This window comes from Bombina bombina, chromosome 5 (genome assembly GCF_027579735.1).
Source record: "Bombina bombina isolate aBomBom1 chromosome 5, aBomBom1.pri, whole genome shotgun sequence".
NCBI lineage: Eukaryota > Metazoa > Chordata > Amphibia > Anura > Bombinatoridae > Bombina > Bombina bombina.
Genome location: NC_069503.1, coordinates 63,435,957 through 63,450,269, shown reverse-complemented (window position 1 = coordinate 63,450,269; position 14,313 = coordinate 63,435,957).

Sequence of the window (14,313 nt, the reverse complement as noted above, 5' to 3'; positions counted from 1 at the left end):
AGACAGCTAGCCACTAGTATTACTTTCCTTGAGTCTGCAATACCCCTCCTGCAGTAAGCACTGGGAACTAATAAAATTCCTGTCTGTTGGGGGCGGAGCTAACCGTCAAACAGGAGAGACGCATTTGAGAAGAGCTCTCTCTTAAATTGACATTAATGAGTAAAATTTAAGCTTTTGAAACTTCATAAGGAAATTTTAAAGTATACTCGATAGCCCATACATATCTGGAGCACAGGAGGGGAGATAAATTGGAAACCTACCCTAACACTGGATAACACCAGAGAGTGATTATTCCTCTAGCCTGACCGTGCTGACTAAGGGAGAAGGAGGTCGACGCCGGTGAACTGATAACGCTGCTCCTCCGCCTGCTGACCTAGCCTGTAAGGGACATCAGCTGTTCTCCCGGACACATAACACTGCTGCCCGGAGGGTCGGGGCCCCCGCTCCGGTGCAGCAGCTCAGCACCTGAGACAGCGTAGCGCTGCAGACAACGGCACTTACTACAAACCCTGCAGGGATCTAATGTGCCTATCTTAACCGCGGTAGACAGCGGGAGAAGCTCCGGTTGCGGAATTAGTCTACCTGGGACGGATGGCTGGTGAGAGGTGCCTCCTAGAGCTGGGCCACATTCAAAGATAGGAACGGAAAATTGGCGCAAGTTTTCACCATCTTGCAGCCTGGGACGCCGCATACTCGCTGCGCAATACACAGCACCCCTGCAGAAGGAACTCTCTTTGTTGGCCATCCAGCACTGTGAGAAATGTGATGACAGAGGGGAGGTAAGGAAAAGATCGGTTATTCTATCTAATAGCTATATTTAAGTACAATCTGTATATGCTTGATTGTCCCAGTAGCAACTTATTTCCTGATCCCTACCACGCTCACAGTATAATATCAATGGTCTGAGATGTTCACAGCTGCAGACAGACCCTAAGACTAAAACTCCTCAAGCATTTTAAGTATAGCAGTGCTGTATAACACAACTCATCACTCTCATACCAGTGTATATATATATAAAATCGTCCAGCATTGCATCTATCTATATGCTGCAACAACCACAGCCATCCATCTTTATGTAACTACACTGATCTCTGATTCTATCAGAAACCCTGGGACAGGTTTACCCCAGATTTATCACCTAGCCTACAGCTGCCTATACTAATATAATAAAGGTGGACATTCTCATGCTTATTTTTCTGCTTTGAAGGAAAGGGAAAGAAAAGAGAGAGAAAGGAAAAGAAAAAGTCTTATACGGTTCAAGCAAAACCTCACAAAAAGCTGTTTTTTCTTTTTCTTTTTTTTTAATTTCACACCTAAGACACTCTCAAACAAAAATAAAAAGAGAAGGAGCCTGTACAGCAGAATCTACAGAAGCAATAATAATAAGGGTAGACATATCGCTGTTTTCTGCTGTTTATTTCTACTTTGTATAAAGAGTCTTCTTACAGTGTAAAAGAAGAAAAAAAATCACATACAGTACTGTCGCTGCAACTCACATCTAAGGCTCTTTCAGACAAAGACAGAAAGGTCAGAATTCTGAAGTGTAAAATACCCAGAGGCAATAATAAAGTTTTCCTAAATACTGCATCCCCGTGTGACAACGTACCAATTGTGACAAATTTATTTTCACATACAGATAAAATTCCATTGGCGCACAGTAAACTTATCTCCTCCTCTTCTTGCTGATTCCTGAGATAACAGATTATTCCCTCTCCTTGAGGATACACTATCAGATATTTATCAAAAGTGCGCTCTCTTCTTCCTCTTCCTGCTGTCTGATGTGGCAGTAGGTCATACCACAACCTCCTTTTCCCGTGATCGCCCTGTGAGGGCATTTTTTCCCAAGGAGTAGCGTACAAAAGATATATTTCAGTCTATCTTGCCCCTGTGGCACTGTTCTCACAACTTTCTGCTAACTGTAAGACACTCAAGCAAAGAACATGTCTCACTCTAATAGGAAAAAAACTACAAGCAAGCACAATGAAGGTCCAAAAAGAACTGTAGCAGACCACGTTCACAGTAAATTTCTTGCGGAGAGAGACCTATCAGATGAAGACTCCAGGGACTCACCGTCAGGCCAGGGAGAAGAGGAACTGCACCCCTCTGGAAAGCATCTTAACCCTAATATAGAGACCTCCACTCTCAAAGAACTTATGAACTTGCTATCAGCCAAGATGGACTCTCATCACACTTCCTTAAAACAGGAAATTAGAACCTCAGTAGCCGACCTCAAAAGGGAAATATCTTCTCTAGGAGATAGAACTGACACTCTAGAACATAAACATGAAGATATGGCAACAGATCACTCTAATCTCCTTGCATATTCTCAGTCTTTGGCAGAAATGATTTCAGATCTTGAAGTGAAGCTGGCAGACCTGGAAGATAGGTCCAGGCAAAACAATGTGCGTCTTAAAGGCATTCCTGAAAGTGTTGCAAACTCTGACCTGCTTAAATATCTGAATGACATGTTTAAAGTCTTAGTTGATACTACACAGGACCAAGAAGCAAAAATAGATAGAGCTCATAGAGCCATCAGACCAAGAAATTCAAATCAGGCGCAGCCCAGAGATGTGATTGTGAAACTACATCATTACACTTTTAAAGAAAAAATCCTCCAGGCAGCTTTTATGAAGAAAGACTTACCAGATCCTTATAAAGAAATACAGTTTTTCCACGACTTATCATCTCACACGCTGTGAAAGAGGAGATCATTTCAGTTAATCACCTATTGTCTTCGCAAGCACTCTATCAAATATAGGTGGGGATTCCCAGTGCGACTATTTTTTCAATTAGATGGACTCTCTTACACTATCACTACTTTAAAACAAGGAATGGAGACCCTCAACAAACTGAACCTTCTTCAAAACTCCCAAACTACATCTGCTACAAACTTTGAACCAAATTCTACACAAAACAACTCCTCAGCTACTAGCCCCACAATTCTGGACCCTACTTCCTTGAGAGAAGATGCAACAGAATGGAGCCCCAAACCAAGAAGATCTTCGCCTGCCTCCAAGAGGCGGAATACTACCCAATAAGTCTTATAACTGTCATTTCTGATTTTTTTTTTTACTAATGCCATTCTCTCCTTACAGGGCTTGCCTCATGCTCAATTAGAAACTATATGAAATGCATTATAACTGTGAAAAGATATCTGGGAAAAGGAAAAAGAAAAGAAGGATAGCTTATGCTTTTAATATATGTACCTTGGGTATAAGATTTCTCATTAATGGTATTCCTTTCATATTGGGCTATATACTGTCTGAACTATGGCCTATATGTAATTTAGCTTATAAAATAGTTGAACTGAAAGTGGTATATGAGAACAGGTAGACACTAATATCTAACTCACCATGGGTCTAATCTTAAACCTCCCATTATACAGCTTTGCTTTATGATAAGATCCTGGTAAAACATCCATGTTGCACTGGAGTAGCTCATAGAACTAGATTGAAGTCACCTACTACTACCCAAGCGTTCTACCTCACATATCCATTCTCCCCCCATTTGCTTTAGTGTACAAATGTCATACACTTAGCTAGCTAGCTAACAAATATAGACTCTCTATAATGAGCACCTAAACTAACACTTATAATAACCACATACAATGAAGCTATACCTAAAGTTAGAACTACTGAGGATTGGCCCTTTAAAACACAATGAACAAGGAAGGAAAAGGTAGGAAGGAGAGTTGATCAATAATGTTTTATTACTGGTTTAAACTTTTGACTGCTGTTGCTTTGTTTTGCAGTAAGCTCTTATGTCTCTTCAAAATGTACACTTTTAACATGTTTTTAATTATATTCCAGATCTTCTCAAGATAAGGTATGAATCTTTGTTTCTAAGGTTTCAAGTTCAATAGTTGAGTTAATCCCGGAAATAATCCGGATTTATGTTTATTGTTGTTTTAAGCATAACTTAAAGCGTAATTAACTATTAGCTAAGCAAACTGGTTGCCCCCCCCCTTCTATTCTAGGTGGTAACCACTATTTCTTTTTTGCATAATAGCATATAAAATTAAACATCACTAAAGCATAATCCCTTACTCATAGCGGTGCTTACCCACTGAATATCCCCCATTTCCCCCTCAAGTTTTAGTCTGGTGTCTTTGGGCCTCCAGCGTGCCTGGACATTATAGGAGTATATCCTCAGTTCTTAACTGGGTTCATTGCATATATTTTCTCAAATAACACCTCCCCCTCTCTGATAAAGTGATATTAATACTCAGTATATACCTATCAATTTTAGATTGGCTTTTATATACATTTATATACATTTCCACATAGCTCTGTCTAACCTTCCCCTTTCTGCCCTCTGTCTCACCTTTCTCTCTTCTCCCCCTTCCCTTTTCTTTTTTTTTTTTCTCTCTCCCCCCCCCCCCTTTCTCATCTCTCAATATGGAACTAATAGTGATCACTCACAGTGCCCAAGGCCTTAATTCTCCGACCAAAAGAAGCCTCCTAATCAATAGCATTAAAAAGCTGAAGGCTAATGTCATTTTCCTGCAGGAGACCCACTGGATCAGGTCCCCAGGTATCCCCTTTTCATTCAAAAATGTCTCAATTAAATTAGAAGCCTCCTACTCCACTAAGTCTAGGGGAGTGGCCATTCTCTTTAAAGACAACCTACAAGTAGAAAAGATTTACGTTGAGTTAGACCCTGAGGTTAGGTATATTATTTTTATATGTAAAATAAATGGACGAAAATACACTCTAGTAAACCTTTATGCCCCGAATTCTAGGCAAATACCTTTCTTAAAACATATCCTTAAGCTTATTGCCACACTCAAGCAGGGAACCTTAATAATTGGAGGAGACTTCAACCTAGTCTATGACCCCCTTAGAGATAAAAAAGGGACCACAAGAGCGATTCCGGACCGCTCAACTAGTTCACTATCAGCTGCATTCAGAAATCTTATGGCACAATATAGCCTCTATAATGTATGGAGAGCCATGCATACCTCAGACAATGATTACACCTTTTACTCTAGCGCCCACAGGATGTTCTCGAGAATTGATTATATCTTTGTTGAGGCACACACTTTTAACGAGATACACTCTTCCAAAATAAAAGTAATCGCCTGGTCTGACCACGACCCTGTGATTGTATCCTTTTTCTCGTACCAGGCCCCATCAATTAAGAAGTGGAGGTATGAGGAGTGGTTAATAGCAAATCCCCACACAATGCAGGAAATTGGAAATAAGCTGCAAGAGTTTATCCAAATTAATGATACGGAGCAAACAGATGTGCAGTATGTGTGGGCCTCACTTAAGGCTAACCTTAGAGGGATACTAATTAATAAGGCTAACACATTTAAGAAAAATCAGGGTAGATCGCTGGCTGAACTATCATGCGAGTTTAGAAAAGTTAAATCCAACTGTACAAGGCGCAAAGAAGTTAGAGCTCCTGAAAGAGGAACTTAATAAGCTTGAAACCATTAAGATTCAAAAAACTCTCTTTAGTCTTAAACAAATCTATTACTACCACAGTAACAAAGCCAACACTTTACTAGCAACCAAACTTAGAATAAAACAAGCACAACGAGCCATACCCTCCATTACACTTGAAGGAAACACAGTAACATCTCCCAGAGATATTGGTGAAGCATTTAGAACTTTTTACACTAAATTGTATAGCCTGACTTCCACTGAAGCATACTCTATAGAAGAAATAACTGCTCTTCTGGCTAAATTGCACCTACCTGAGATAAATATAGAGGCAACAAACATGCTAAGTTCTCCGATCTCCCTGGCAGAATTAAAAAGCGCTATCGCCAAACTTAAAAGAAACAAAGCCCCGGGCCCAGACGGGTTCACGGGCCATTTCTACAAAACTTTTAGTGAAAACATAATACCAATTCTGCTGCAAACTTTCAATTCCTTTATGAACACAGGGTTATGTCTAAGCGAATTCTTAGAGGCAGATATTATCACCATATTGAAACCAGGAAAAGACTCTGCGTTATGTCAGAGTTACAGACCAATTTCTCTGATAAATTCGGATATAAAGTTGTATTCTAAAATACTTGCTAACAGACTAGCTAAGGTTGTTGGTACACTGGTTCACCCAGATCAGGTAGGCTTTGTACCAAATAGAGAAGGTCCAGACAATACTCGAAGGTTATTTGACATATTATATGAAGCTAACAATAGGGGGGGGTCTCCCTTCTGGCCCTGTCCCTTGACGCGGAGAAGGCGTTTGACAGGGTCAGGTGGGATTACCTATGGTGCACCCTTGAAACTTTTCATATACCTCCTCATTTTGTTAGGGCGATCAAAGTCCTATACTCAGTTCCCACTGCAAGGATTAGTGGAGTGGGTTTCCAGTCTGCCCCGTTTGCCATCCTGAATGGGACCAGGCAGGGATGCCCTCTGTCTCCGATGCTATTTGCATTATCGGGATTGATAAGAGACGATCCCGATTATTATAGGGATTGATTTTGGGGGTTCAACCCACAAGATTGCGTTATTTGCGGACGACGTTACCCTACTACTCACATGCCCATCTTCATCTTTGCCAGCTGTCTTTAAATGCCTGGATATATTCTCTAAATGTAGTTTTTATAAATTGAACTACTCTAAAATGGAAGTACTACACATTAATATTCCAGAACCAGAGCTGAAACTCCTACAAAGGAATTATGACTTCCATTGGTCTGCTGCCTCTGTCAAACATTTGGGCATTCACCTGAGCCCAAACCCTGAAATCATGATCCAGAAAAATTTTGCTGATCGTATTCCCGAGTTCAGGAAACTTCTTGAAAGCTGGGAATTCAGAGAATTCTTGTGGACAGGGCGGATTGCTGCGGTCAAAATGTTGCTTCTTCCTAAGATCACGTACTTCTTTAGGTGCATAAATTTGACAGTCCCGAGACCTATACTCAATAAGCTTCAGAGTCTGATCTCAAGATATGTCTGGAAGGGTGGAAGACCCAGAATCGCCACCACGACGATTTAACAACCTTTAGATAGGGGAGGATTAGCCTACCCTAGTATTCTGATATATCATGATGCTGCACGTCTGTCTCATCTTGTGTGTTGGAGCCTAGAGGTTGATCAGCCTAGATGGTTTGAGGTAGAGCAGTCCCTCCTCCCTGGGGCTGTTCTGCTCTCTGACCTTCCTTGGATTCCAGTGCATGTCCGTAAATCTTTGCGGATTGAGCGCCCTCTTATTCTGAACACCCTGATACACTGGGATACCAGAAAAAACATGGAATCTATTGCCCCACACCCCTCCCCTCTCTATAAAATACAAAATATTTTGATTTCTATTCCTGAGACGCATGTAGGCAATTGGTCTGAGGCGGCTATTGAACTTATCGCATCTTTATATTAAAAGGACTCCCTCCTGTCATTTGAAGAGGTCAGAGCTAAGCTCTCCATACCCTCATATCTGAACTTTGAATATATTAGGCTAGCGAGCATCCTCAGGGCTTGGGGACTTTCGGGTCAACCCACAAGACCTTTCACTAGATGGGAACAGAGATGGAATCTGGGCAAGCTGCTCAGGGGCTCTCTCTCTTTCCACTACAATCTACTAGTGGCGCCCATAAAACCAACTAAACATAGTCAGTACAAAGCCTGGGAGAAGGAACTTAAAATTAACATTGAGATCACAATATGGCTTAACGAGCTCATCAGTGCTAAGAAAATCTTACATAGCGCAACCTTGTGGGAGCTTTATTATAAGATAACTACCAGGTGGCACCTTGTGCCGGTCACACTGAATAAATATTATCGAAAGACCTCCCCCCTTTGTTGGCGAAACTGCGGTTGTTTGGGCACCCAAGCTCACATTTGGTGGGATTGCCCTATGATTGGGGGTGCCTGGGGATTTGCATTTGATATCCTCAGGTCGCTAGACATATCACTGAGCCCAACCCCTTCAGTGGGCCTCCTGCATCACCAGCTTCCTATTATGTCTGATGCTGACAAACATCTTACCCTATATGTCCTGATGGCTACTAAGCTGGATATTGCCAGGGACTGGAAACAAGCCTCATCTCCTTCACCCAAAAAAAATATTGCTATAATTGATAATATCAGACAGATGGAGGAGTTTGCATTTAGACATCTTAACAAATTTGAACTCTATCTAGAGATTTGGAATAAATGGAATGTGGCACAGTCCTCGTAGGCATTAGGGAAACATACAGTACACGATCACTTACATGAACTTCATCTGCAGACATGCCCCCACCTTCTTCCTCTCCCTCTCCTCCCTTTTCTCCCTTCAGTCCCTTTCCCCTTTTCCCCTGAGTAATGCCCTTAAAGGCCCGAGCACTTAAACGTGATGTGCTGTTATAGAAGAGTGTTAACTAAATTAGTAAACTCACTCATCTTGAAGGATGAGCTACGCACTATGTAAAGCAGGATTTGAACCCAATATGAGGAGGTGATCGTTCTGTCCGGGATGCGCTAGAGGTACAGAGTGTAAGATACAAGTTTACTGTTTGAATCTATATTCTCTCACATATGAATGTATCTAATATGTGTACAAAAAGAAAAATGAGGAAACAATGTATATGCACATACTTACATCTCTTAACAAACAGTCCCTTATTTCTATGTTGTATGCCAAATATACTAATATAACTGTTATATGATGTTACAAAAATCTCGTGCTCTAACAGATCTTATGTTGTACGATTGTTCAAATTGTGTAACGTCTACACTTATGCTTTGTTCTCACTGTTGAATTCTTTTTGTTCCTCAATAAAAAACTATTTTAAAAAAAAATAATTCCTGTCTGTACTTGGATCCTATAACTATATCACATCCACAACGCATTCTTTTGCTGAGGCCTTATTGTGCCCCTATTGATATCTTACTGGGCCGCATACTGGTACTCCTTCAGCCGCTGTAACACCCCTGACTAAGTCACCTGGAGTCTGTGAGGAAGCCCCAGGATAAGTGTTTTAAGCCCTCAAGGTTTTCCTCCTATTTTTCCTCCAGGCCTGGATTGGTGTATTGCCCATTAACCCCCCCAGCGTGAGACCTTCACATTGACTGTCTATCATAGCTCCTCTCCAGGTCATAGGGGAACTCCTCAATTGTATTAAACTTTTGCTGCTGCAAACTGTCTTTGAGCCTTGAACTCAAAGTGGAATGTCATTTAAATGTCTGCCTGATAACATTTATTTTCTCTTGCAGGTTCATTGCAGGGCACCACATATAGTTGCTGTGAACACTAAGCTTATCTTAGGGGCCTATATACTGTATATATATATTTGATTGCAACTCCTTATTGCTCAACCAGTTACCCTCTCATCATTTAACCTGCTACCTACTCTCCCTCAGATCCCACAAGTCCCACTCTCTCTACTGAACTTATACTAAAAGTGTGAGCTATCTAACGTATATTCCCAGCTGCTGCGTCAGCTCAGGTATCTCTGTAAATTTACAATACAGAGTGTAGTATTTATTTTCTAACCTGTACTTCTCTCCGCAGGAATTTTGGCCTGTGTAATTTCACTGTACAGTATGTAGTGTTTACTGCTTAACCTGTCCAGAGGGGAGTGTTCTATTGCTCTATTGTTTATCTAACCTTTTTTATTTCTTGCAGGCTTTCTCTACACTAACGGTTATAGCTATTAACTAGTTCAGCGTATACTTAAGTGTTAACCCCTCAAGACTCCCCCTTTCCGGCCTAGCTAGTCTAGGCTGGTCACTTCCACCTCCCCTTTCCCCTTCCTTCAGGTCGTATCCCCCTTCCCTGAGTCGAGAGGAGGTCTGGTAAGCTCAGAAGTAGCCAGTCAGGTAGTGCCATCTTTAGGGTACTGTGGTTGCTATTCAAAGTGCACAGAATTGTCAATTGCATATGGTACCTGCCTGGCCTCTCTCTCCGCCTGAGTCGGTACTTTCGGACATTTATTAAGATCTGAAGAGTAGAATTCTGCTCATGGGTGCCGCTAGGGGGAGATAGAGGTTTTAGGTAAGTGTCTGGCCCCGCCCCGTAAAGCAATATTAATATATGTGTGAATTTTTCCTTTTTATCCTGCCAACCTGTGGGGTCTCAAAACTTCTCTAACAACCTCCAATCTAAGCTCAACTGTCCAGTATAAGACACCCACTCTCCACAAAAAGCCAATCAGGTAGTGCTACACTTAGGATACTGCGGTTACTATCTAAAGTGCACAGAACTGTCAATTGCATATGATGCCTGCCTGGCCTCTCTCTCCACCTGAGCTGGCATTTTCAGACAGTCATTAAGATCTGAAGGGTAGATTTCTGCTCATAGGTGCCGCCATGGGGAGATAGAGGCTTCAGGTAAGCATCTGGCCCTGCTCCGTAAAGCAATGTTAATGTATATGTGAATTTCTCCTTTTTATCCTTTCAACTTATAGGGTCTCAAAACTTGTTTAACAACCTCCAATCTAAGCTCAACTGTCCAGTATAAGACACCCACTTTCCACACAAAAATGCCTCACACTTCCAGAAAACATCTGAAAACCCCAGGTTCTGTTAAAAAAACGGTCCTGGACCATTTCTCGCATTCATCTAAGGAGCAGCCTGGTGAATATAATGAAGGTCAGAGCGACTCTGAATCAATGGGGAGGGGTCTCAGCCGGACCATATGTCATCTGCCAGACCACAACACTTTATCACAGAAGCCACCCTTAAGAAAATGCTTGTAAACCAAACCCTATCCATAACCAAAGAGATCCAGCGCAACCACGCTGAACTCCGCAAGGATATCTCAGAGATCGGAGATAGGGTGGACTCCTTAGAAAGGAAACAAGACGACATCGCCATCAACCAAACCAACTTACTTAGCTACTCAGAATCCCTTGCTGAACAGATCAACCAGCTGGAGTTTAAGCTGGCAGACGAGGAAGATAGAGCTTGCAGAAACAATGTCAGGTTTTGAGGAATTCCAGAAGATGTCCAGCCGGCCGAGTTACAAAACTTCCTAAAAGATCTCTTCAAAGACCTCCTTGGTCCAACAGAAGGGCTAATTGACACCATGGAGAGAGCTCATAGAGCCTTGCGTCCTAGAACCGTCTCACAGGAGAAACCGAGAGACGTGATTGTTTCCATAGTTTTCTATTCAAAGACAGACTCATGCAGGCGGCTTTTCGTAAACCACAGTTGTCGGAGCGGTTTAAAGACATCCAGCTGTTACCTGACCTCTCTGCACATACCCTGCAGCATAGGAGATACTTTCAGCATATTACACTAATTCTTCGCAAGGAGAATATCAGGTACAGATGGGGTTACCCGACCAAATTACTAATAACAAAAGACAATAAAACATTTACGGTGACCTCCCTCCCTCAAGGGACTTCTCTTCTCAGACAGTGGGGGAATATGACAGAAGATACAAGAGTCCCCCCTCCATCTGGCTCTAAATTGAGAGTCACTGCACCTGAATGTTCTGCTAAGGATCAAAGACCCAAGAGGTTAAAAACACTCCAGCCTCAGGATCTAACTCAGCAACAGAAGGTTTCCTCCTAAATACAGGTTCATTTCTTGTGATCCTGCCTCCTCCAGGTATACCTTGTCCTTTCTGGACTGAACTTTTGGAGGCCTGCCAGATTGCCTATGGTTATACTTACAGGTTTGATATTACAGTTTGTACTTAACCCCAGGTACCTTATCATTTGTTTCATTGCATAACTTATCAAGGAGCAGGGCCTGCAATGTCTATAATATGCCATTTTTCCTTTTTTACCCGTAGGTAGTCAATTTAAACTGTTTCTCACTAGACACTTATTCTTATAATGTTGCTACTTGTTTTGTTGGTGGCCCCCTTCTGGGGCCCGAAGGTTGACAAATGTTAAAATATTTTTATGATCTTCATGTTAATTGTTTGACCCACTTTGCTTGTGGAGTGGGGCTGGATTTTCCGGCTCCCCCGGGTATAGATTTGCCCTTAGCTCCCCCCCCCCATACAGGTTAACCCACACCAGGGTTCCACCTAGGTGGACTATTTCCACCTCACATTGTCGGTACATTAGTATTCTAAGTGTCACCCGGTTCCCCTTCCCTTATACCCTTCCCGACCCGTGCACATTTCCTGTTTGTGTCCTATCCTAAACCTCCTTTCTTTTCTCCCTATCCCAACTCACTTTTTTCTCAATAAAAGTTATCGAAAATGAACCACTTGAGAATCCTCACACATAATTCCAGAGGCTTAAACTCCCCTTTTAAACGAAGCTTGCTTACCCGTATGCTCAAACATCACAACCCTGACCTGGTGTTTCTACAAGAAACCCATTGGCAGTCAGACTCCCCCCACACATTTTATTCACGCTCATACACGACCATAGAGTCCTCCCCGTTTACAAAGAAAGCTAGAGGAACTGCAGTCCTGATTCATAGGAGAGTAGATTATGAATAAATCCAGATATTAAAAGACCCCCAAGCTAGGTTCACCATCATAGTCTGCAGGATAGATCATGTCCTCCACACTCTGATCTCAGTATACTTGCCTAACTCACACCAACCAACATGCCTTAGAAAAATTCTGCAGTTAATAGATCAATACAAACAGGGCAGAGTCATACTAGCAGGGGATTTCAATATGATATGGGACACTACAATTGACCGTAAGACTTCATCCCAGACTAAGACTCCTTCCCAACTGAACCTTATCTCTGCACGATTTAGGACTATTATGGCCGAGTATGGTTACTACGACATTTGGAGGTCACTGCACACAACGGACAGAGACTACACCCATTATTCCCAGGCCCACAAGACTTATTCTAGGTTGAATCATATATTTTGTTCAGCGGCAACCCTAGACTCGGTCCTTCATGCCAATATCCCCCTTTGTTCATGGTCAGATCATGATCTGGTCCTTGCGGTCCTACGTGCAAATGACCCCAGTTCCCATAACAGTAAGTGGACCCTTCCATGTAATATCATTGCAGACACCCCCTTTAGAGAAGAGCTACGCAGAGACATAATAGAACTCATCCAACTTAATGACAATGGACAGATCGCAGATGACACTTTATGGGGAGCCATTAAGGCGGTAGTTAGAGGTTACATCATTCGTAAGCAGGCCCGACTTAAGAGACTAGCAGGACTCACCCTTGCTCAAGCCCACTGTAAACTTAGACTACTCGAATCCACCAACCGAGCCAATATCACGGATGTATTGATAGCACAGATTTCGGCTGTTCGTTCACACATCAACCAATTAGAACTGCGTCGCACCCAAGAAAACCTCACAAAGCTTAAGCAGCTATTCTATCATAAAGGCAACAGAGCGGACACCTTGCTAGCCCCCAGACTGTGCCAGCGGACCAACACATCTCGCATACATCAAATTCCGTACAATAACAAGACACACAGACTCCCCTCACAGATAGGTGACTGTTTCTCAGACTACTATTCTAAACTTTATAACATTGAAAATTCCGAACACAAAACTCCTGCTTCCATACAGCAGATTAGACACTTCCTCGACTCATTAAACCTCCCAACCTTAACGTCGGAGCAACAAGAGATTTTGACCAGCCCATTCTCTCTGCCTGAACTCAAGCAAGTTATCAAGGGGCTTAAACCATTTAAGGCTCCTGGGCCTGACGGGTTTCCTGCACAGTTTTATAAAACCTATTGCCAAGAACTGATGCCTCTGCTCCTCCGGTTCTTCAGTTTGGCCAGGCAGGAAGGAAGTTTTAAGCAAGAATTCTTGGAGGCTGATATCATTATGATTCCTAAGCCTAACAAAGACCCTTCTCTTTGCCCTAACTACAGACCCATCTCACTAATCAACGTAGACATTAAAATTTATTCCAAACTTCTAGCCAATCGTATATGCAAACTGTTGCCCAGCTTAATCAACCCAGACCAAGTGGGGTTCATACTTAACCGCGAGGGCCCAGATAACACGAGGCGTCTTATCAATATTGTATGCGAGTCAACGAGACTGAACAAGCCTTTCTCAGTCATCTCCTTAGATGCTGAGAAGGCTTTTGACAGAGTCAGATGGAGTTATCTCTGGGAGACTCTCAGCGCTTTTAAGTTCCCCTCCGACATGTGCCTTGCGATACAAGCCTTATACTCCAGACCCACGGCTGTGGTCAGAGGCTTGGGCTTTCAATCGACCCCATTCTCCATCTTTAACGGAATGAGGCAGGGCTGCCCACTCTCCCCGTTACTGTTCGCTCTGGCCATTGAGCCACTTGCTGAAACAATACGCTCCAACGCGGGTTTAGAAGGCATTACACTTTCCGGCTCCAAACATAATATCACTCTGTTTGCAGACGATGTTACTGTGTTTTCTGCAGACCCACTCCGCACAATCCCAAGACTTCTAGAAATCCTGGAGACCTTTGGCAATCTCTCTTTCTATAAGCTG